This window comes from Strix uralensis, chromosome 7, assembly GCF_047716275.1.
Source record: "Strix uralensis isolate ZFMK-TIS-50842 chromosome 7, bStrUra1, whole genome shotgun sequence".
NCBI lineage: Eukaryota > Metazoa > Chordata > Aves > Strigiformes > Strigidae > Strix > Strix uralensis.
The window spans coordinates 34,404,838-34,430,050 of NC_133978.1; the positions used below are offsets into that span (position 1 = coordinate 34,404,838).

The 25,213-nt window shown below is 38.8% G+C and overlaps 1 protein-coding gene across 1 annotated transcript in view; it reads left to right on the plus strand.

Annotated features, from left to right (window-relative positions):
- Window positions 1–25,213, plus strand: part of ATRNL1 (attractin like 1) — a 576,314-nt gene that overhangs the window by 523,033 nt on the left and 28,068 nt on the right. The window lies entirely within an intron of this gene.

A 25,213-nucleotide genomic window follows, 5' to 3' on the forward strand; every position in this document is an offset into this window, starting at 1 on the left:
ATTTTCTCAGTTTCCTCACATATTCTCAAATATTATATTAATAGTTTGAAGACTTTAACTGAATCAGTGACTATTTCTTTGTATACTAATGGTCATTTCTACAGAAATAAAACCTTAAATGTATTTATCCTCTGAGTGAGGTCTTTGAAATAATGTACAGAGAATGTTATCAGTTATGATCTATCAATCATTATCAATTGGTTATCAGTATTTTCAGCATGTCTGAGACTGAGTGCATAAAGTGAGGCAAGTGTCTTCCATCCTTTTATATCCTTTATTTTTTAGTATATTTTCCTGTAACAGTTTTTATGTGCTAAGGCCATAGTTAATAATACAGAAAGCTTATATGAATTCGGAGTTCGAGAGAATTGTTACTCATTTAACAATAACTTTATCTTTCTACGTTATCATCAAAACAATTCTTAGCTATGTTCTTTTCCAATTTTAGCAAATGCTTTTTTCTAAAAGACTGTTTATTAGACAAGAAGCAAGAAAATAATAAGATGGAGCTCTTCAAATACACTTCCAGACCTAGAAGATACCTTAAGGATCTGTTCTGTTGAAAGTCTGAGTCCTTTTAACACTAATTTCCAGGGCAGTATTTATCAAAAGTCATTGTTATGACATTATTTTTAGTGGTTAACATGAAGGACAAATTATTTTTCATGTGCAGTCCTAAAACTCTTTTACAATATTCAGTTATAAAATATACTTGAGAAAAAATAAACATTGTTTTGGAACATAATGTTTAGCATAACCAATATGAACATTCTTATGACAGAACTCTGCCCAGATTTTCTGTGTCCTAAAATTTTCTCTCAGAAACAAAATCTGTTAATATTCCTGCAAGTCTCCTCTTCCCCCCTCCCCAAAGCACAAAGAGCCAAATGGTCAGGTATAAAAATATTTCTAAATGTATTAATACAGGTAATTTTGGTTTTGCTTCTAAATAGATGGTTGGAACATAGCAAATCATTCTTCTGCTTTAAGTTTCCTAACTGAATACTTAGGAATGATAAAATTAACCTTACTGATGACATGGGAATACTGAGGATTAATTAATTAATGTTTAGAGAGTATTCAGAGCTCTTTAGTGATCTAAAAATAACAGTTACTGTATGAGTGCTAAGTATATTTTACTTATTAAGTTATTTAATATCAGACTTATTTAATAGTGCTAGATGTTGCAGTTTTCTATACCATAACTTGAGGCATAAAAAAAAAAAAAAAAAAAAGAAACATTTGCTGGCAGATATTAAATAATTCATACTGTATGGCTCTTCACACAATAGTAGTCACAGAATTTGCTCTCAATTTCTCCTATCGAGGTTGTTTTCCCATTGCTGGTAAATCATTTTACTAATCTACTCAATTTACTGATATCTTTGGTTAATCAGGCTTCTCAGATGTCTGATTTTATGTTATTTGTTCTGTTTTTCTTCTTCAAGCAGCCATTCTTTGTACAGTAACTTCTGCTTCCTTCACAGTTGCCCAGACCATAGGATCCCAAAGGTGCTCCACTATTTTGATGTTCATTGTAGTCTGAAAATGTCAGTGATTGTACCATTTTAACCATGTTGAAGAATATTGGGGATAATGCACTTCCATGCCTTAATCCCTCATTTATATTAAATGGGCCAGAGATTTTACACCCTCTTCATGCTCCATCTTCTTCATTGCAAATAGTGACTATGCCTTTTTAAAAATGTTTTATGAAGTTATAAATTCTTCCAATGTATCTCAAAGGCCATGATACAGCATCGTAAGATTTTTTAAAATCTATAAGTCTGCATATTCCATCTGGTTATAGTGTTATATATTACCAAATATCTCATGAAAATATTTAATATTTGGTAGAACTTTTTTCCATAATTCCCACTGGTGTTACTGAACTGTTCCTTCTTTACTTAAAAAAAAAAAAAAAAAAAAAAAAAGTAAGGCCTTCTGAGAGAGCTTTATAGATTTTAAGAAAAAAGACAGGCCCCTCACTAGCTTTTACATTGTATTTATGAAAACCTCCTTCCATTGCTCTGAAACTTTTTCAGATATTTGAAATCAACAGAATTACTCTGTACAGCCTTTGGCTTCATTAACCTCCTTCTGCTTTTAAAAAATTTAATGGCAACCCTGTCAACACATGGTGCTGAGCTCTTCCCCAAGAGTTGTAATTGGCTCTAGGATCTCTTCAGAGGTGAGCTCCACAAACAACTCAGGTCCATCACTCTAGAACTTCCTTTTTGAAAATAAAAGACTTTCATTGTTCAGCAGTTTTGCAAGAAAATGATACCCTTTCCTCCAAGCATAGATTCTGCCTTCTTCTTGGGCATTAATGTTCCTCCTCTCCATCCTCCACCATGCCCTTCAAATATTGTCTTTTGCACTGGATTTCTCTTGGCATTTTATTTCAGTTCAGTCTCATCATGAAACCGATCCAGGTTCTGAAGGCATGCAGTCCTTGCCGCATGCTGATCCTGATTCCTTTCCAAATCCTTTTATCTTTCCTCTTGGAAATATGCTGTTAGTTTCTTCAGTAGTTCTTCTACTTTATCTCTGACCAACTTACACTTAGCATCAGCATCATCTATGCACTTCATATAGAAATATTCCAAAGCTTCAAACCTGTCCTTGGTTGCTATTCAGTGATTCCTGAATCCCTCAGAATTTTTAAGTTTTATTTGTAGCATATATGTTTAATTTGACTCTTCTGAGACAAGGCTGGCTCCTCTACAGGCCTTTAAAGTTCTGATATCCAGCCAGTTGTTCCCATTCCCCTGCACAGCATTTTGGCTTCTCTCGCACGATATGCATTCAAAGCGTTCCATGTCCTCAGTGTCCAGCCTTTTCTTAGCTCTCTGCAGTTTTACCTGCTTTCCCAAGACTTAGTCAAGTGTTTTCTAAGATTTTATGCTGCTTTGTGAAGAAAAGGCCTTCAAATCCAAGCAATATTACTTTAATATATCCCCACTCCTCTACCCTGCCCAGGTTTTTACAGTCAGCAGAGCTTTTGGAGACACATGTGTATCCAAGGTATTGTGTTATGTCAAGATCCAGATAACTCTAGCCAGAGCAGGTGTGCTAAACCATTGCCTAACTTCTGTAGTACTGTAAATCTGGGGGTTGTTTTGTGCAATACTTGGAGGGCAAGGGGGGAATGTTTGACAAATTTAAATATTTTAAGTGAATCAATCATATTGCTGTATACGTGTTCTTATCTTAACCTGGCATTTTATATGGTTTGCCTCGCACTGTGCCTCTCCTAGTCCCATAAAAAGGAAAACATACAGCTTTATGGTCTCTTCACCACTGAGCCACTGATATTAGTAATGGTAGACTTTATGCTATTATTTAGTTTATTTTATAAACTAATCCATTTTTCAAAAGGGGCCTCTAAAATTGTGTGGCTTAATGGTAGCTCAAAATTGAAGCATTCACAACTTGTGATTTTCCCTGTCTTTGCTCAACCTTCTGTTACAACAAACTTCCTTTCTTATAAAAATTACCAGCCCAAAAGGAGTGCTTTGAAGCTTAGTTGGCTTTTGCCTGCTTTGCAAAGCCTTGCTTTGATGGAAAACAATATAGAATTGCAAAGGTTTCTTTATTTGTGATCCTGTGGCAGTGGAATGTGCAAGCAGTAGTTTTGCTGTCTGGGAAGATCAACTTGTTTGTTTTATAGACTCTAAAAATGAAGGCCAACAGGAAGGGCATCAGTAGCTGTACCCATACCTATTATGATTTCAACAACAAAACCAGCATCACTAAACTCTAAATAAGTAAAACTTAAACCAGTAAACAGCATGACATTTTGCTTTCTGATTTCTTGCTTGTTTCTTAGGAATGTGATATACAGGTGAAGTTCTGTTTCACAGGAGGAGAGACAAAAAAAAGTGCTAATCTAACTCATATTTACCCAAAATGGTGCATTTGCTCACACACACACACACACACACACACGTGTGTGTGTGTGTGTGTGACCTATAGAAGTGTTAGTTTGGCTCAAGGTCTGTATTTTTGCTTGCAAATACATACAATATATTTCTGCATAAAGAGTGCAGAGTCCTCCAGGGGCTTGAGGAGTTTTCTGACTTTCCTTTCTAGTTTTACATAGACTGTAGCTAAAAGGGGGTTTTGGTTTATGAGTGGATACCATCGTTAGTTATCTAGCAGAAGAATGAACTCCGATGAAATCTTTGAAATCTTCAGGCTTCCAGTTAAACAGAAATTCATGGCTATGAACTGAAAAAGGTTCAAGCAAAGTAGATTTAGCAAAAGAGGCTGAATGTGCCACTCCAGTCCTTCAGATGCCAGAGTACTAAGGCCATAACATAATATTTAGATCAAGTTCTTTAATGGATCTTAGAATCACCCTTCTGAGGTACGTCAGCAAAAATTCATTGATGACAGAGTAATGGCACAGGTTTATAGGAACTGGGAGCGAGCCCAAAGCTTTCCTGTGGTGTAGGGACTCTCTTTAAAATTTATTACTGTGGTGTTTATCCTTTATATTTATTGAGATCATCTTGTTATGTCAACTTCATACATTGTATTCCAGTGCATCAGGGTTTTGCATGCCAAAGATTGTAAGGACACGCTTATATAGCATAATGTAGTATGATGCAGATCTCTCCAGCTAACTCTAGGTGAGTTAGTCTGCGTACCAGAAGGGCATAGGTGCATCAGCACTGTGTTGCACTTCTGCTAATAGTTTACTGCTCTGCAGAGCTAATTAGCTCAGTGAGAAAGCACATGGTGCTGGCACTGATACAAGCCAGCTTGTTCCCAGCTAGCTCAGGTAGTTCTGCACAGCATTTAATTTTGCTGTCTAGTTTTGAAGTTAGCAACACTTGCCGGATTATCCTTAGTGCCAAAGCAATGTAAATAACAGCCCCACTCCAGGAATACACTCATTGCTATTGAGTGACATTTTTCTGCAGGATTTCTTCTATGAGCTGGTGAAGCAAAACAAATGTTAAGATATTCGTATTAGTAAGTATATTGTGCCTTTAAAAAAGTCAGTTACTCCTTCTCCTATGAAGGCTGGCACTAACTGATCTGTGGAATCTGAGTCATAGCTTAAAAAAAACAAGTCAGTGTACCAAAGAACAAGCAACCAAGGAATAGCAAATATTCCTTGGATTCCTTTTGAGACAGGTTTTATGAAAGTTTGTTGCCTTTTTGTCTGCTATTTCAAGCTGCACAGTTACTCTCTGTACAAATGTGTCTGACATTTTGTTAGGTGCTTCTGAGTAAAACTCCAGCTCCAGAAGTATTTAAATTTGTATCAATAACGAACAGCTTTCATTCTTTCTCAGTCAATGTTGGCATATGCAAAAGCAAATTGAAAGCTATGATCAACATAATAAACTGAAACATCTATCTCTTCCAGTCAGCCATTACCTTGCTATTTTTTTTTCAATTTAGATAAACAATCTACAATGTGTTTACTGAGGCTTGTACTGATATCCCTCAACGGTATAGGCGAGTCTACTTTTATTCCAGCAGACACAGAGAATAAGCCCACGGTGCACAGTGCGTGCAAACTCCTTTGAAACCTAAGATTATTTGTTCTCTGACTGTTCTAAGGTAATTAAGGAGCATTGCATGTTTCTCAATTAATGATTCCTCATTCAGCTGGGGATCTTTGATGCTAATTTGTTTTAATCAGGACAGAGACTGCTAAAAAACTAAACAATTCAGTGAAGAGGAACTAGGAATTTTTAATCAAGTGGAAAAGATCTAAATGCTATAAGGGACACATCCATCGTAAGTTTTCACTTCTGGTTCATTCGGCTTTGTTCTTTCAGGTCTCATAAAATGCTGTGTTAATCAATGCAAGAAAGTTTGTTAAAATGTAGAATGTGGGGTATTTTTTCCTCCAGATGATGTGAACATTTGTGCAAAAATGAGGAGCTGGAACAAGAGCTATGATATTAAAAAGCATTCATCACTGATTCTTAGTTATGCACTAAAGTTGTAGTTTCACATTTTGTCAAACATATAGGAAGCTGTCAGTCACTGTGGTCTTAATATGCTGGGGAGTCACTGGAAAAAAAAATCTTGGTTTTGTGGGGGATAGGATGTGCTCCATTTAAATGCTAATTTTTAAATTATTTTGGTATCACGCTACATGCATATATTCTGTAATCTGCACGTGGAATTAGTATTTCAAATGCTGCAGCCCATGCTACATGAAATCACATGGTTTCTGAGTAGACCATGTACATGCTTGATAAAATAATGTTTTATTCCTAAGTACCTTTATTTATAGCACTGAGGCAAAAGCACTTCACAGTTCTGCCTCCTCCAGCTGCTTTACCATGATAGACTTCATGTCTTCCACCATGCAAATAGTATCAATGTGCATCTTTTACTCCCATGGTTTCAACAGAGGAGGAGTGCTCCCAAGCCTTGCCTTCCAGGGGTCTCCAGCCATTTGACAGAATTAAAACCATGAAGGACACCTAAATCCAAAAAGCAGATCTTCCTGTTTGAGCAGTAATTTGGCACCTGTTCAATTAAAGGCAAATTGTAGTTGCTAAGGAATTTCCAGATCACGAGAGGCATTTAATGGCTTTAAGGTTTTTATTGTTAGGAAACATTCTCAGGTTGCTAATTCTCATGTGACGTTCATCATCTTCCCAATTACTACTTTTAATGCATGAATTCTGTTTTGGACTGTTAGACCTAACTTCTAGTTCTGAATCGGTTCCTGGTGAAGTGCTGTGTACTAAGCTCTAAACAACGCCAAAAATATTCAGAGCGCCAAGAAATCTAAATGGCTTCCTGCCACCTTGCCCTTCTTTTTTTATGACTGTGAACCACTTTATTTTGTAGTTCAGGAGTCCAAATCAACAGAAAATTCCTGCTAATAAATTCCTAATGACCTATCTTAAGGATGAGCTATATGCAATTTAATAGCAGCAAACAATTTTCTATAGGTTATTTTTTTAAGCAAGCTTAAATACATCACAGCTAAAAGTAGAATTCTATATGTTAAATGATTCCTGTACAAATGGAAGCACAGCTGTCTAAGAGTTTTCTATAAAAGATGGCTTTTTTTCACTCAAAAGCTGTCTATACACTGTGAAGCACAGTTCAGATGCTTGAACTTATGTTAATTGAAAGATCAACATTTTTCTTTCTTCAGTGAGTACCCTGCTCTTTTCGTCTTCGAGATGGCTCTCCCATGTGCAAAAAATGAGCTGTAATTATGCCCAGCTCAAGGCAATCTCAGGATCTAAAATATCCTGCCAACCAGTGTGTTCTCAATCTGCCTTGTTAGTTCACAAAATTGTGCATGTGCCTTTGCTACAGTCTCAAACCTGATAATGTCACATCATAGGGACAGGAAAGCTTCTCTGATCTTATCTGAAGTGACACTTGCAATTTCAAGTTCTAGCTTGATGAGATCACATTGTTGGGGCTCCACCTAAGTGTGATCTTTCCTGATTTGCAGTTGTATCTGTTTTGAATGGTCTTTACACTGTTCAAGCAAAAACATATGATAATATGTTTTGTCAGATGCAAGGATAATGAAAGGGTGATTTCATGTTTCCACTTTTAGAAAATCCAGTTCATGTGACTAAACTCAGTCAGTTTTCTTACTAGTTCCACCCCATCTGTCTAATTCTATTTGCACCTGGAAACTCTAGTACCCACAAAATATGAGCATGTTAAGATAGCTCATCTCCTTCATAAAATAGATGAGCCTTATTACCTTTAAACCTCTATTAATTCCATGAAGCTCAGGGCTATAAAATCGTTTGCACATGCTGCAGTTGTTAAAACATATAGTATGCCTTAAGTAAAAATATTTAATATAGTGAAAGCTTGTAAAGTTGAAGAATACTTAAATACCTGCATTGTGTTATTGTCAATAAGAAAGTATGTAATAGTTAAAATGAGGAGACTCCAAAGTCACATTTCAAATGTTTTTATTCATTATACTAATTTTTTCAGATGTACCGCATACGGGAAGGAAATAGCTGTTGTGAATGCTATATTTCCCTTTTTACCATATAGATTACTGAATCCTGTAACACCAAGTAAAAATAGAAGAGGGAAGAAATACCGCATATAGTTAACCTATTAAGACTTCAGGATTTTCTGAAGAAAACTATGGTGGTAAGGTACAAAGACTTAGACCTTCAATCCCCATTTAATATACATTATGACAGAGCCCTACATCAATGCAGACAAGCAAGACAGAGCAAGTTTTGACATCTTAACAATAACATGATAGCATATTTATTTGTCTGGATTGTGGCATACCATAGTAGCAAGAAAGACTAAACTACAGCAAAGCCAAAAAGTGAAATAATATTTATTTGTCCATCTAAAATGCTGAAAATAGAAGGTAATAAGTATCTAGAGTATTTGAATTTATTCAATAATAAGGTAAGACTGGAGTCTTCGTCCTGGAAGGCTGGAGGAGTGGAAATAGAGGATTTTCTTGGCAAGCATTTTGAAATCCATACAAAACTTTTGACAATTCTTTTTTTCGGCTGAGTATTATTCCTAATTAGTCATGTCCAAGACGGAGGAAACAGGATTTCTAGTTATTAGAATTATTCCCATATTGCAATAACAATTGTATCCCTCCTATTACAAGATCAGATAAATATAGTTTTGTTGTATATTACATACTGATATATGACCCAGATAAATCACTTAAAATTAAACCTGAAATGTTGTATTTGGACTGACTAATCCTAGACAAATACTATTTCTTTAATAATGAATCCAAGCCCAAAATGCATTGTATTGTAAGGGAAGTGACAGTTCTGCCAAAACCCTACATAACTTGCAAGATGCAGGCTCATGTGAGATTATTGTGTACTGTGCTGACTAAGAAAAAGAAAGGACAGAATTAGGTTACTGTGATGCTACCATATATATTAGGCCATTCCTGAGATGAGAGATGCATATGTAGTGCTGCCTCCGTACATCCCTTCCAGAGTCAAAGCACCCTTCAAGTTTTGCTTGTATTCTGGGGACAAAGTAGGTGGATACCTCTCTCTCTTCAATCCACAGGATATTAAAAGTTCTTCTGCTGAATATTATCAAGTTGTATTTATCGCAAAGCTACTCAGATTAATGCATTTGAAGGAGAAAGCTGTCTTGCATTATTTCTAAGGGACTGGATTTCTTCTAGGTGCACAATGTGGTTTTGTATTTATTCCCATGTTGATGTTCAAACTTTATGACTGGATAGTCAAAAATGCTATTAGATGGCAACAATAGCTTCCAATCTATTGCCTGGCCAGCTAGAATTTTATTGTTTAAAACAGCTTAACCTTTCCCTACCATTTTATAGTGTATATAGAGCTTATTCCAAATACCTTTATGCTTTGACTGAAAGATGTATTTAGTAGATACATTTCAAAAGTATTGTGATTGAAAATCTGCATCCTATGGAGGCATTTACAATAATCTTTTCTTGGCTTAATGCTAGTTATTCTTTAGCAATGATCTGGAAGAAAATACAAAATCTCTGCTGGTAAATATTGCAGGTGACATAAAAATTAGTGGAGTGGTAAATAATGCCAGGACAGATCATGTCTATATTTTAGATTTGCATCATTCTGTAGGGTGAGCTCATCTGAACAATATGCATTTTAACACAGCCAAATACAAAGTCATATGCCTGGGAACAAAGAATTCAAATCACATGTACAGAATAGCAGAAAAATACCCTTGAAATACAGTGATACTGATGAAGATTTAGAGTTTGTCTCTAAATTTAGGTAGTGTCTGAATATGAGCTCCCTGTTCAATATAATGGCTAAGAGAAAAACATTAGCTTTGAATGGGTAAGCAGTGAATGTCAAGCAGGAGGGAGATGAGTTCATGGTATGACTGAGATAATTGCTAGCATTTTGTGTCCAGATCTTGTTTTCACCTATTAAGAAAAAAAATCTGAAAAACAGAAAAGGTTCAGAGAGGAACAAAAGAATAATTCTGAGCCTGTGGAAAAAAATTTCAATAATGTGTGATTTAAGAACATTAATCTACCTAATTTATCTAAGAGTAGCTTAATAGGTGAATTGATACCAGTCTTTAACATCTACATAAAATAACTTTTCTATGATTGTGAAGAAGTAAGAATACATCACTAAAAAGGGTAACACTACCTAGTGCATAGAAGCTGGAGCTAAACAAATAGGGACTTAAAATAAACCACACAACGTGTTAAAACTGAGGGTAATTGATTACCCTAGGATCAGAATGTATTTTCCCCCTCTGATTATGAAAAACGTACTATTGTTTAAACAGAAGTTAATTTAAAATAGATTATCGTAACAATCCTTTTGGTTTTACAATCTGTTAAGGAGACATTACAAATCTCCAAATATGACCCAGAGTGCAGATTTTTGTTTGAAGAAGAAAATGTTTGTAAAATGAAAGATCTATAGGAATATGTGCTTGATTCATTTTAAATCTCCAAGTGCTTAAAAGAAATAAGAAACCTCTAGTGATACCTGCAACCCAAATATTATGCATCAGAATTAAAAAGGGAAAACAGAAGAGCAGTGACATGAGTTTCTGTTAACTGTCTAAGCTGTCCCAAAATGCCGAAGGAAAATAACAAACTGGTAAGGCAATACTGAATGCAGTAATAGCATAATTATTGGCATATTGCTTATGATACATCTTGTTTATTGCTCTTTTTAACTTGCCACTGACTCTCTTTTTACGACTGAAATGTAGCTAAGATTGTGACATAAAACTATAGCCATTAGATGAAAGAGTTTTGATGAGACATTTTTTGAAATATTGGTATCACTGCTCTATATTTCTGTGGTTTGTCATGTGAAAGAAATGAAGAAAAATATTAGTGAGGCATTAGAAAATGTTTGACTCTCTAGTAATGTTCTGTACTAAGTCATGCGAAAGAATTGTTCCCATTGCTGAAGACACACAAGGTAAAAGATATTAGTATGATAATGACACTAGAAAGGGTCAAAGGATGAAGAAGTAATGAGAACAGACATGTCAGAAGGATGAATAGGTGTGGTCATTAATTTCAGCTGAAGGGGCAAAAACGTAGATTCTGGCAAGGTTTAGAGGACAAGTAGAGGCTGAATATGATGCAATAGCTATAGGACAGACAAGAGTAGAACACATTTGGATAAGGCAAGAGAGAAGAGAAACAATCTCCCTGCATGTAGCATTTATTCTTTTTTACAGGGTAACACCTCATTCTGCTGCCGGGTGAGCTCAGGGACAGAAAAGGAAAGAGAGCTGCCAAAAGGCAGACTCCTTTTGTCTACCAGGTATAGCTTTTCAAAAACTGCTCACCTCAGTTGATTCAAGGTAGTGTCTGTTTCAGAGCAAATGATGGTAAATGCAGTGGCTGAACTATTTGTGAAAGGAAGTGTTTAAGTACAGAAACTCGTGGAAGATAAATTTCATGGACTCAAGAACAGGAGCAGCAACAAGAGGGAGTTTATCATTTCATACTTCTCCTCTTGCTTTAGAGCCATTATTAACACTGCTAGGTAACAAGAATGTATATAAACTAGGGGCAAGGATCTCAGCAGGGTACCATCATAGCAACCCTGAAATCCTTGTGAATGCATATGTTGATTTTATAGCATTGCTATACATGATACTCACCTAATCATTTTTCTGGCTGAATACCTACAGGAATGTAGTAATCCTAGAAATGCAGTGGAGATGAAAGGATAAGTATATATATATTTTAATGGCAAGGTCTTGAGCACTGATGTAATAGAAATAATTATCCAAACATCTTTGACATTCTGATCAAAGTCACCCAAAAGCAAAGAGTTCAGTTATTTGGTTTAAGCTCCCACATTTCAATTAACGATCAAAGAAATCTTTCCTTCTAGAAATGAGTTATTGATATAATTATACCAATGAGGAGAAAAAACTTAAAGTACTAGTTTTAGCAACTGACACTAGGAACCTATTTCTTTTCAATATCCCATTAAATGCTTTTTCTTTTTCTATTTACCAGGGCCTCAGTTCAGCAAAGCATTTAAACGTTTGAGGTAACTTATTCTATTCAACAAAACACTCAGTTTCATACTTACCCATATGTCCCATTGACGTTAAGCACATACTTAAAGTTAAGCACACAATTAAAGGCTTAGCTGAACTGGAGACTAAGCTCTTTATAAAAGAAGTTAGTTGCAAAGAGAAAATGAGCAGGGGTTCATTTCTACTTATTTGAGCTTTACAGCTAGATCTGTGTTTAAAGAGTATAGTGTCTAGAAAGAAATAGTTAATCCTAATTCCTCTTGCAGGAGTGTCTAGACAGAACCAGCTGCAAAGGAAGACTGATTGGAAAATTAGAATTTTAGGACCAGCACATCAAGGACCATCAATTGTAGTCAGCCAATTACTGTAGACAACCATGTTGCCTGACCCTTGTTAGCTCTTCTTTGAATCTAGTGGCCAGATGGATCCAGAACTGAGGAACCATTGCCAGCTGCCTATCTGGTTACCTGGGCCAAAATCAAGTCTTTGGTGGCATTTTATAGAAGCTGGTATTTCTGGAAAAGATGTCACAGTAGTGTACAAGCAGGAAGGTAAAACAATGTTACATGCATCCTTTTAGGTTGTGAGATCTTTAACTAACTTTCATCTTGTACTGCTCTCTCACTTCCCAGAGTTCTTATTTAGACTTGGATGTGATGCAGACCCATACCCATGGTTAGACAGTAAAGTTCATAATTTAGAGCATCTTGAAAAGTGTTTGGAAGTGTTTGGAAGAGATGGCAATTTTCCTTTTTGAACTGTCAGGCACTTTTCTAAATTCCCTAAACCACAGATTGATATCTAAGTGTATGTATGTGTTATCTTTAGACCTCACACCATTCTCATAACCGTTTATGATTACTGTTATTAATTTTTGTCACATATCATAGTTTGGGTTTCATATCACCTACAAGTACTTTCTTGTAATAAAGACCGTTACTTACGTATGCTTATCTAATTCAATAAACAAAAGATTCCAAGAGAATCTTTATGCTACAGTCGGATTCAGATAAATAGTCTTTTCAGCACTGCTGTGAGTACAAGTGACATTTTTGAACCAAAACTTAATAGAGAGTGACTGGAATAGCTGAGTCCTGATTTTTTGTGGAGATAAAATGAAACTTCAGTCTTCAGACAGTCCTATCATTGATTTTAGTCTTTTATCTCCCATGAAAACATCCACCTCAAAAATCATTTAGCTGTGGATTTAGCAAAAACAGAAAGCAGATTTTTGTCTGTTTTCAAGCTACCCTAGTAATACAGTTATCTGACTTTATTAGGGCATACAGATGCTAGTTGGAGAACAAACCCACTTCTAAGCTTACTTAACCCATTTCTTACCTTAACAGGAAGAAATATATTTAGTATGTATCCTTGGCAATTCACATAGAAAGAACTTGGTGCTGGAAATAAAACAGACAGCCAAAAAAGAGCAAATGGAATAATAAGTGGAATGAGGTGTCCGCCAACCCACAGCTCAAAATTCTGGGATCTCAGCAGCTTCATGTGTGTCAGTGTAGCTTTGCTGCTGACCATGTAGTACAGTTTTGCCCTTTCTCCTGCCATCCATCCTCCTTACCTATCAGTTTTACTTGAGCACAACTGGTATTGCAAGCTTCATAGAAGCATTTGATCCCCTGTTTCCCATAAGTTGCCAGGATTCAAGTCCTGGGATAGGTCAGTGTGTATGGCCTATGGGTCAACTGGGAAGGAAGAGCCAGGAGAGGAAGACTGCTAACTCTCATCAGAAATGCTGTTGTGCTCTTTCCTCTGCTGACACATATTTACTTTGATGGCCAGAAACCCTGTCCTCACTGAGGGCTGGCGTCAGTGTTCCTCTACAGGTGCTGTGTGTTTCCTGGCACATAGATCTGGCTGGCTTGTGCCCCTTGCACCATGGCCTCTGGGATCCAGCTATCATTGTATCAGCCCATTTCACCCACATTCCTGTACTCTGTGGGCCTCCTTGTAAGTTAGCACACTGTTGATAATCCTCAGGCTTTGCAAACTCTTGAGGCAAGGCCATGGAGCAAGGCTGTCTGGTGAGACCAACGGCATGCTCTTCGTGGCAGGAGGAGTACAGCAGTACCTGATCTACTCGTGCACTCTCATCCCCACACACGCTCAAAAAGTACTACTTGTGAAACTGTGGTCTAGCAGCATACCTTATCTTTAGGCTGAAAACGTGGATAGTGACTGTGACCGTGTGAAGCTTGCAACTGGAACTGATTCTGTGGGTACTTGCCATTCTTGGACACCCCTCCACTTCTGCAATCAGTCTTTCAGAGGAACATTCCTGGACTGCAGGCTGTAAGCTGCCAGTGGGGCTGGTTTAGTATGGTGGAATCATCCTATTAAAAATGAGAAGAGTATGTGTCCTGCTTTTGCCATGGAGTACATGAAGATGCATGCTACTAACAGTGCATCCTTTGATTGTGCAGGCCTTATTAATCAATATGTCTTGTCAGATATATGGTGGTAGATATCAGGCATGAAAGCCTTAGAGGATGGAACATGCAAATTTCACATACAGGTACCTTGTCCACATTTCCTCCTTCCCTACCTGGGCACACAAGATAGAGTGCTTTCCAAAAACCTTAGAGTACTGTTGAACAAGTGTGGGAAGTCAAAGATCTGAATTGCACAAGTGGGAACACTGCAACAGGACGATATAGACAATGCCACGTAGCTTCTGCATTTCTGCATGGGCTTGTAGATCTACTCCTGAATGACTCTACCTGCAGGAGTGGACCTTCAACGTGCAGACTTTGCAGGTGCCTAGTTTCAGGAATGTGAGGAGATTCAAGCAGTGGAATGAATTTATGGATGCTTGGTGTGACAACAAGGGAACAAGATAAAAGCATCTCTCTAGTTCAAGATGAACACAGGAGGGGAAGAGGGAGAAAACAGAATTTGCTTATGAATGCATAGTAAAGCCTGAAGCAAGTGTACTGGATGAAGGAGCAGAGAATCTATTTGCATTAGCTTATCTGTGTGTGGTTATGTTTGTCTAGTAATTGGGCAACTAAAACCTTTGGGAAGTCTTTCCCTAAGAGCAAGTTAAATGAAAAGCAGCAGTTACAGAATGAATGTGCGAACAGATGTGGAGAGGAGGAGGGTAAAGGTTGGATTTGTCAGTGTTCTGCAGAGTAAGGTGGGAAACTACCGCTCTTTGTTTAAACGTCTGATCCCACTGTGGAAATTCTTCACTGCTATTAAAAAAAAAGCAGTGGGGATGAAATTTAATTACCTAGTTACTGAAGAGGTGACTCTATTGGAAACAATGGTAATAAGGTGATAGCTCACAATCCTGACACAAGCTTTTCTTTGGTTAGGTACTGATCCTCAAAGTTGCTGAGTGCTAAGGCAATTTATACAGTGGGACTCCATATGGAAAGAGATTGGAGGAGGTCAAGCTTTCCATGGTGACCTTTGCTATCCCCACCAATTGGGTGGTGCCTTCATGTATTGCTCAGTATGGCCCACTGTGTACATCTCATTTTACCAGAGCTGCACTAGAGCCAACTAGCAGAGTTGGCATATTTGCCTGTTTGCTAAAGGTAAAATATTGAGGAAACAAACTATTGCTTTCATTTAGATAAAAATTCGATTGTACCTCCTGTGCTAATTGCAACAGAGCTCTTGTCTGTCTCTGTATATGCATCTCTTGCAAACCACTGCTTACTGCAACTCTCTTCACAGTGCCTAGCAGCTGGTGCTGCGAACAAAGAGGCTTATTGAGTACTTCTTCATGCTGGGCACTGATCTGGTGGCTGGAGCTGTGAGAACCACAAGGTGATTCAGTGTTTGTTGATGCTCCCCACTGCACTCTACACTCTGTCCTGAGCTTGAACCCCAGCTTTCAGAGCTGCAGTTCAGCTACCCCATATAAAGCACTAGGACAGCTGCTGGTTGTAGCTTTGAACTGTTACAGCACCCTGGGCTAAAGGTAGCTTCCGAAAATCACCCATGGATGCTCCCCATATCCCCATAGGGAGATATATACCCATATTTCTTGTCTCTCTCCTGTACCTGCAGCGTGTGAGGACAGGGAGCAGTGAGAGTGGGAGCACAGCTCCCCCTCCCCTCTTTGCAGAGCACAGGCTGCTTCTGGCTTGCCCATGCCATTTTGTTTTGTTTTGTTTTGTTTTCCCCTCATCTAACCCCTTACAAAAAATTACTGAAGAGCTTTAAATCCTAGGGGCAAGCCATCCTGCTCAGTTCTTTGTTGCAGCCCATGTTTGCCTAATGCAGAAAAGCCTATGTACAGCCCGAGCTGTGTACGGTACGTGACAGATCTGAGCTGTACAATTCTGAGATCATCCCGGGAATGTGAATATAAGTCAGGCAATGAAGCTCTCTGACAGTCAATACATAACACCAAAACTGGTAGAGGGAGTGTATGTGCAAGAAAGTCATATGTAAAATTTAATGTGGGGTGTGTTGTGGGGATTTTTTTGAAGATAGATATGCAGTTTCCATGGACACCCATTTTTATCTTATAGTATGTTTCCTTTTATTAAATATGCATAACCAGGCTTGCTCAGGATGTGAAGCTTGGTGTTTGATTTTCTTTACATTGTCACTAGGGAATTACTAATAGGCAAGCAGATTTCTGAAGACATTTAGGACAGTTTTACCTTCCTGCTATCAAAGATGGCTTAACCCTTAGGAAGCCAGCCAGATATAGAGAAAGGACAAAGAAGAGAGGGAAGGCAAAATCCTGTATGCAGCCTGACAGGCTGATCTTCCCCTAGCATGGCCCATTTTTTCACTGGATCGGTCTTTTTTCTCAGCAGGCTTTCCCACCACCTAGTCCTTCTCTTGTTTTGCTTTTTTTCTTAGCCTTGATAGCAGCAAGTAGTTATTACTGATAAAATCTGATTGCAATGGGAAGTGTTGGCCATGGGACTTGAGAACTTGTGGCTGCATGAGGAACAGGTATGTGAAGTAAGAAAGCCCCGTGCGGGGGGGGACTTGGGAGTTTGTTTTGATTGTTTTATTTTGGAGACATCTTGGTTTAGAAGAGGAGCCTTTAAAAAGAGAAAAGGCCTCATCTGCTTTTTAGGAAGTACAGTGGTGTCTTACTAAGGTGTCCTACTTCAGAAAGTCTAAGGAGTGAGTTACACTGAACTTAATATGGTGCAAAACCAAAGAGAAAAAGTAGGTGTGTAGGGAGGTGGGGCCTTTTTATGAGTTTTCTTAAATTTTAATGCAGAATTATTTCTTTTGTCTTGTTTTTGAGAAGGATAGGTGGCAGACAGTTTTCTGAGGTTTTCTTTCTGTTTTCCAGTTATCACCAAAGCTCAGTGTTCTGAATATCTTCAACTTAAGGCACAGCACTCTTAAAAGATCTGACTTTCACTTAGCTTATACCATAAATGAGTGGTTATGAAAAGCTATCTTGCCCATATGGAAAATTAGCTCTGGCCTCAGAGCAAAGAATAGCTGAAATACCTTGATTCACATGATGCTATTTCATAAACTTCCGTAAAGTCAAAGACAGAGAAAAAATTGGTCATGTTGTTCTCTTTTTTTTTATTTTTTTTAAATCCAGATCCTTTCTTTAAATTTATTCTTTGATGTTCAAGAACAAGAACTGGTGCCAAATTCAGCAAGTTTATTAAAAGCTATTGATCCCACATTGTTCTGTGCTCAGGTCCCCACCTGGTCATCTGATTCAGATTCATACTGCTTTTTACATTATTGCAGCCTCCTAGAGTCAGAAAACATATATTTCTCTGTCAGGTTTAATGGTGAGAACATTGTCAGTGTCTCACTGATGAGCCATTTAGAAGAGAGAAGGCAAAAATTTCAAAATTATTCTCTCAACTTCACTTTACTTTTCCCATTTAAAAGGAAGAGTATAGGGCAGGTTCCCCACAAATGTCATCACTTATATCTGCTTATACTGCAAACTCTTCTACCTGAAAGCTCTCATGAAGTTTTTGTCCATTAGCCCCTTCTTTATCAGGTCCATTTTATAATATCTTAGACATTGTGTCGAGCAGCAAACTATGAAAGCCAAGAAGCAGAGCAAAGGGCAGGTAACATAGAGGCTGATGAGGAAGGAGGTGACTCATTTGGCATTTCATCCTGATCAGATTACTACATTTAATTTAGACATTGGAATCTGAGGTCTTTGACACTTCTCATGGCAGACAGAAGGAGAGGTGGATGGGGGGAGAAAATGCTGTACAAAGCTCTGAGATGCAGCAGGGCAAAAAAGATTTGTTACAATTCTTTTGTATTGTTACACTAGCAAATACAAAATAATTGCTTTCTAGCACAGGTATAGAGTCTCTTGACTGTGATTAAGAGGCAGGCTATCCTGAGTTCAGTGCATGTCCTTTCTGGCAGAGATCAGCCCTGAAAATGCATCTACGGAGACTGTATAACTCTGTCTTCATGAGAGGCATGGACAAAGTGACTGAGCTATATGAGGCCCTGGCAGCATCAGTTCCTTCTCTCTTACATAGCAAGCACAGGATCCTGGTGAAAGTCCGTGGTCTGACCAGGTGTACGGCCATGTGCCTTAAAGTCCTGTCATTAATGAGTGTTAGGTTATAGCCTGAATGTGAGTCAGGTAGTTCTTCAATAATGCAGAAATGGATTCTGTATGGTGAAACCTTGAATTCCTTATCCCAGTGATACCAATGAGAGCATGAAAAGGAGTTAGAGAGGTATGTTTTTATCCCTTTATCTGTGCCTAGGTAAATGCACACACCTGTCTCTTACTTGCCTCAGGGAGCTCACTTGTGCATCCTTCTTTTACCATCACTGTCCCGCTGTCTTGTGTAAGACAGGGAATCAGAATTAGCAATTAACACTGTTTCACTAAAGTGCCTTTAGAAGAGATTTTTTAGCTGAAGCCTCTCCAGTGATAATGATTTCCAGCAGGGCTGACTGCCCAGCAGAGTTAGTGATAGCCTGACGCCAAAGTACTAAGCAATGCTTCGATTAGTGCAGCTCACTGCAATATGTTCAATTTGCACTTAGTGGACACAGTCTTGAGTTACTTTTCACACCAATCTTCATTGGCACGGAAGGGTGGTAGTGAGCTGCAATGCTTAAGGCATGCAGACATGGTAATATATATATAGTTTTCATGATAAATACGGTTCTGTACCAATGCCCCGACTCTAAGAAGGTGGTCTGTGGTCTACAGCTGCCAGTGCTGCATGGATTAGTCAGCCCTAATGCTGAACTCTGCAGATTAATGTGTTGCTCTTCTCCCATTATATCCCTTCTCCATGAAGCAGTCTATCTCTTGCATCAGTAATGACCAGCTGCAGAGCCTCAGGGTTTTCTCTAGCTACTTTTAACTGATCTAGCACTTCTTATTTTTTCCATGCTCTGCCCTTTCCTTGATTGGTAAATTCCCCAATGTCTTTAATCAAGCTGCGTTGAGCCTAGCAGCTCTGGCAAGTTTTCTTTTGTTTTAATAAAAGGTGAGTTTGTTCCCCAGGCAGGTTCTACCAGCTCAGTTTCAACTATTGCACATTTGTCTTTAAAAAGGGGGCCTCCCATCTCACAACCATAGGCAATATAATATCCTAGGTGAACTTCTGCAACCTGCCCTTTCCTATTCACTGAGGTCAGTGTTTTTGCCCGGTGCATTCTTCATTCATAGCTTCAGGCCAATGGACACAAAGGGTTTAGTTGTGCAGCTGATGTTCATCCCACCCTCACACCTCAGATGGCCTCTTGGGCTCTACAGAAATGTCCTTAATTAATATTCTGACAATGACAATGCTTGAACCTGCAAAGCCAAAATTAGCCATCCTTGAGATCTCACTGCCTTGTCTCAGTTCATAACTTCTCTCTTTTTTAGGCATTTGATCAAAGCTGGGATAAGTGTTTCAAGAAAACAGACTCTTTGGAAAATTGCATCTAAAAGGGGAGAACAAAAATGCTTATGATTTTGGTCAACATAGGTAAGCAGATTTCATTTGAGACTTTTTAAAAATTGTTATTAGTAGTAGTATTATTATTATTTCAAGCTCTCCTTGAGATATTACTTTTTGCAGCAGCTCCTAATATTTACAAGCAGACACACTAGTTATGGAACTGAAGAGCAGGTGAGAGGAATTCCAGATAATTCATGAAGACTGAGCAGCCGAAGTAATACAGACTATCTCAGTTCCTGAATATCCCTGCAACTTGTCCTAGCGTTCTTTCTAGGACATGTTGTTCCTTCTGTCAAGGTTTTTTTAAAAATCATTCTCAGATTTTATATGGATTTTTTTTAAGCTTTCAGCTATCAGTAAAGCCAGAAAATTCAAAGGTAAGGCTAATTTATCAGGAATACTTCCATAATTTAGACACTAGAATTGTGAAAATTTCTATTAAAAGCCTCTCTGTAATGCATCTAGCCCTGTACAAATAGAAGTGCAGTGAAAAGTCAAATTGAAATATTGAACCAAATGGTGTGATAAATGATCAAAATTTGTAAAATGCAGTAATTTATTTAGTCCTATGGAATACAAACCAAAATCTGTCATTCTTTAAACATTGATTACAGAAAGCAGATGATGGCTAATTAACAAAGGTAGGAGGGATTTAGATCTCATCCTCCTCTCGTTCAGTAGGTCACTGATTAGAAATAGTCACCACAAGATGGAGATCCAGATTTAGCTTCTTTCCCTGTCTGATGGACACAGAAACCACCTCCCCACCTCCCAGAAGAAGCAGCTGAGCCTGTCCCACTTGCGTGAAACCTTTCAGCACTCCTAGGAAGAGTGAGGAAGGAAGGGAAAGTGTGTGAACCTCAGTGTAACCGTTAGGATTTTCAGCTGGGATGTGGAACTGCCTCACAGGTCTTGCTCCAATTAACATTTGCTTGAACAGGGTGAGAAGAGAAACTACCTCATGTCCCAGAAAGATGTATGAACCCTTAAAACAAGGCCATGCCAGGATGAGTTGGATCCTACATGCATTTCCCTTAGGCATCACTGCAGTTTCAGATACACAATTCAAGCAAGAGACCCCAAATTTCTTGTTGCTCACCATTATCTAACGTCTTGCTAGGCAGGAAGGCAGAGAAATGAGAGAACAGCTGCAATAGTCCATCTTGGCTGAAAAGACAACACACAAATCCTGGCAGGGCAGGAGATGGCATACTGCTTTCTACTGAGAGGAAGAATTAACTGAGTGGGTCTGCATTAAACTGTTGGGTAAAAGGTAACAAAACCATCTACCATCTCTTTTGAGAGTCCTGGCTCAATATTTTTTTCTTAGATGGACCCATTAGGAAATTTGACCTGAATTCAGAAATAGTTTCTGGACAATGGAAAATGCATTTTTTGGTGACTTTATTATTGACTCAAAAAAATATGTTTACCCAGCACCACAGCAATATAAATAGCTTTTATCTCCATTACAAACACGCTTATTTTATCTATCAGTGATGTACTTTAAATCTCATATTTCTGTTACAAACAGGTTTGTTTTATCGGTGACTTACTTTAAATCTTGTAGTAGAGTTCTGCCAACCTTAATTTTCTTTATGGCCAGACGTAGACCAAAGAAAAGTAGGGGCCATATACTCCAGAAAATAGTGGGCTCGGCAAGCTTTCCTTCCCAATTCAGACTTTGTCCATGCAGAGTAGAATGAGAGGGAGGTATTGGGGCAATTTCTGAGGCTTGCCAGTCATGGAGGGGGGAGAACTGGGGGCAGCTTGTTAAGTTTGGGAGCCCTCCAAATAGTGATTGAGACAGGGAGGAGCTCATGCCTAAGACACCGTGTGGGACTACAACAACTCTAATGCTCCCTCTGCATGGACCACCAATTATACAAATGTCATTAGATACAGGACTCAGTATGTCTGCATAAATAAACATCCCAGGCTCAGATCAGGAAATTATTGCACTTGCCTTCCAAACAGAACAGAGCTTAGTGTGGTGATGAAGCTGCACACTTAGCATTGAAGACATGAATGTATGAAGACAATTATAAAAGGAAAGCTCTGTGGTGCGCAAATAATTGGTACAACTAGAGTGGCTCTTCTGTGTGGAATATATCCTTAGTGTATAGCTGCAGCCTTCCTACACAACCAAAGAAAAGTAACTGTTTAAAAAAAATACACACACTTTACAAAGTAAGTGTGAATGGAACAAAGATGGGGAGTTGGGGGTTAGCAGTGGGGTACATATTAATTAATATTTTGAAAGACCCAACTAAGAATTTCCATACTTTGAGATATTTGAAGCTCTTTTAAGTACAGCCAGAACTCAGAATCCTCTGAGTTGTTAATGGCTGTGGTGATCATTAGTGCTGGGCACCCAGTGAGTGTTAGAAAGAAATAAAGACATAGTTTATGTTCAGAAGTATTTACAATCTGAATTGAAATAGGGAACAGTGGGCAGAAATGATGAGCAAACAAAATACAAGAGAGAGGCTGTTAAGTCAGAGTTCTGGTAGTTCTCCAACACTTCGATGAGACTATTTTAAGAGTGCAGGTTGCTGTGGTATTGCTGCATCACTCCTCTCCATCCCTTCTCCACAATGCAGCTTTCCCAGAGGTAGTACGCCACGTCTCTCCTCACAAAATATCAAGGGTATGAAATTCAGGAAAAGTCACATAGACCATAATAACATTACGCTCTCAAATCTTTGAATTAGCTGATCTAATTTAGTCACTTGGGCCACGGTCATTTCAGGGTATACACAGCCTGTCGGAGAACAAGTTGCTTCAAAAGCACTTGTGGGATTGATTCACATCAATACTTCTCCTGGCAGCTTGGTGAGTCCAACCCGCTTTCTTCATCATTTCATATGCCTCTTGAGTGCCTGATTTCCCTGTCATTGGCCACCTGGATAAGAGGGCTGCAGATAAAGAGGTTCTTGAGGGTTTTCCATCTGAAGTCTCCCCAGTGGGAATACCTGGCAGGCAGCACCAGAGCTGGCTGTAAGAGTGCTCCAGCTCCTCTCCAGAGCTACCTACTGGCTGAAGAGGAGGAGGATATTGCCTCCCTAGAACTGAGGGCTCCCCCAGTGTATCATTCATGGGGTTCCACATTTGGGATGGAGGATTTCAATACCTAGATGAGATTTTGGGGAAGTTTTGATGCTAGGCAAAGCAGTGCTTAATTACAGCTATATCCAGAGAGTGTAAGTAAGTACCTGTGGTGGTTTAGCCTCTGGCGGGGTCTGAGACCACGCGGCCGCTGCCCCTCCCCCACAAAGGGAGTGAAATACAAAACCCCAAGACTGAAATAAGGAAAGGTTTAATACAACAGTGCAATAGCAACACAACCAACAACAACAATAACAATAACAGTAATAGCGATAGCAATGAACAGAGCAAAATAGCTACCAAATACAGCAGTTTGAAGCACGATGTACAAAACCACGAGTGCACCGCGCTCCGCGCCAGGAAAACATGACCTGCCAGGATGTGACGTCCGAATGGTATCTGAATAACCCGGCTAGAGCTCCCCCCCACTGCTGGGGAAACTTAACCCTATCCTGGTTAAACCAGGACAGTACCACATCCCATGCCTCATGTGTTATGTGTCTCATTAACAGGATAAGTTTAAAACTTTAAAACCCAAAAAGACTCACATTAGCTCTTGCTTCAAGCAGCAGAACACAGAAACTATTTAAACAGTGTTCAGTATCCAGTATTAAGCTCAGTTTAAATAGGATTCTGTGTTTAAATGCTGGCCATTGAGGATTGAAGTGGGGCTAGCATAATACAGAGGAGAAATTAAGCCAATATTAAAAAAGACTCAAATGACATTTCAAAGGAACTCTGGATGCACACATAGTCACTTGCACAGTGGATGGTCCATCTGGCAAGTCATTAGAAGGCTGGAGAAAAAGGAAAATGGGCACTAAATAGCAAGATGGTATACATTTTTTAGACATGGTGAATTATTGGTCCGTTACCTGACTGGGTTTTCCTGTCTCCCTCCTCCTTGTTTTTAGGGTTTATAATTTTGTCCATTGTCATAGTCCTGAGGGGATTTTGTGGAGTCTCTGGAATGTCTTGGCTTTTTAGATTTCATTCATTACCTCTCCTTCCTTCATTTAGAGGTGGGAGGGGGAAGTTCCATCCTATTCCAGGTCAGAAGGAGGTGTTGGAACCTGAATGGCTGTAGTGACATTTCCATGTAACATCCTGGCCACCTCCTCTTTGGTGGAGGATGGTGTCTGTGGAGGAGCCTCTGGACTAGTTCCTACCACAGCTGATTGCTTCTCTTCAGGATCAGAACCTGGGCAGGCTGTGGGGCTCTGGCCAGCTCTCCTGGCTCACAGGTAGCACAGCAGGATTTGGCCCACTTTTTGTCTTCCTCTGGTGCTTCTACTAAATAAGAAGCACCTTTCCCTGAGTTGCCCTAGTACTGTGGAGGTAAGAAGAGGTTATGAACAGAAGTCTTATTTCCCTGCACAGCATGGAAGTTACACTCAACATCTAGTTGCCAAGGAACAAAGTTCCTCCTAAGGATTAATGAACAATGGATAAGCCAAAAATACTATTAGAAACTATTTGGCAATATACCATGTTTTTACTTTCTCTCAAACCTTCATCTTATGATTGCCTTGATAAAGGTGTAGAGCACAGGATAAAATGATAGAATAAGCAAGGACTATAGCTCATTTGTTTCCTGTTCTATGTCACTGCTTTGCAGAGAGGACATTCCTGCCAGGGGACATGTGCATCATTTTTCAAGTTCTGTGTCAATCTTCTAAAGAAGATATCTGTTGATCATGCTCAAATTTATCTAGGGAGTATGTCTATCTCAGCAGAGAGAAATTAGTTTTTTAGATCTGCCAGTCAGAGCAAACATCTATCCTTACAGTGAGGAAAAATGATAGGATCCATGTGTGACAAGCTATCCCCAAGGAAGGGATGAGTCTCACTGTTAACATGATCTGCAGGAGAAATAGTGGTGTGCAGCAGTAGCAAGAATCACTTTCCTCAAACAAAGAATATTTATCATTAAAATTTCTGATTTTCACTCTGCCTCATTTCTGGGAGAATTTTACACCATTCCCAGTAAACCTTCAGCCCTTTTTTGTCTTCATTACTGTTCAGATTTAATGAAATGGAGTACAGTTTCTCAGAGAGAGAGGTCTCATGAGCTGCATGACACTGCAGACTGCAATGAGACATCTTCTGTCTTTGAATCCCAGCCGGGGACTTTGGGCTTCCCAAACTTATCAAGCTGTTTAGGACATTAGAGTGTCTTTAGAAAGCAAATC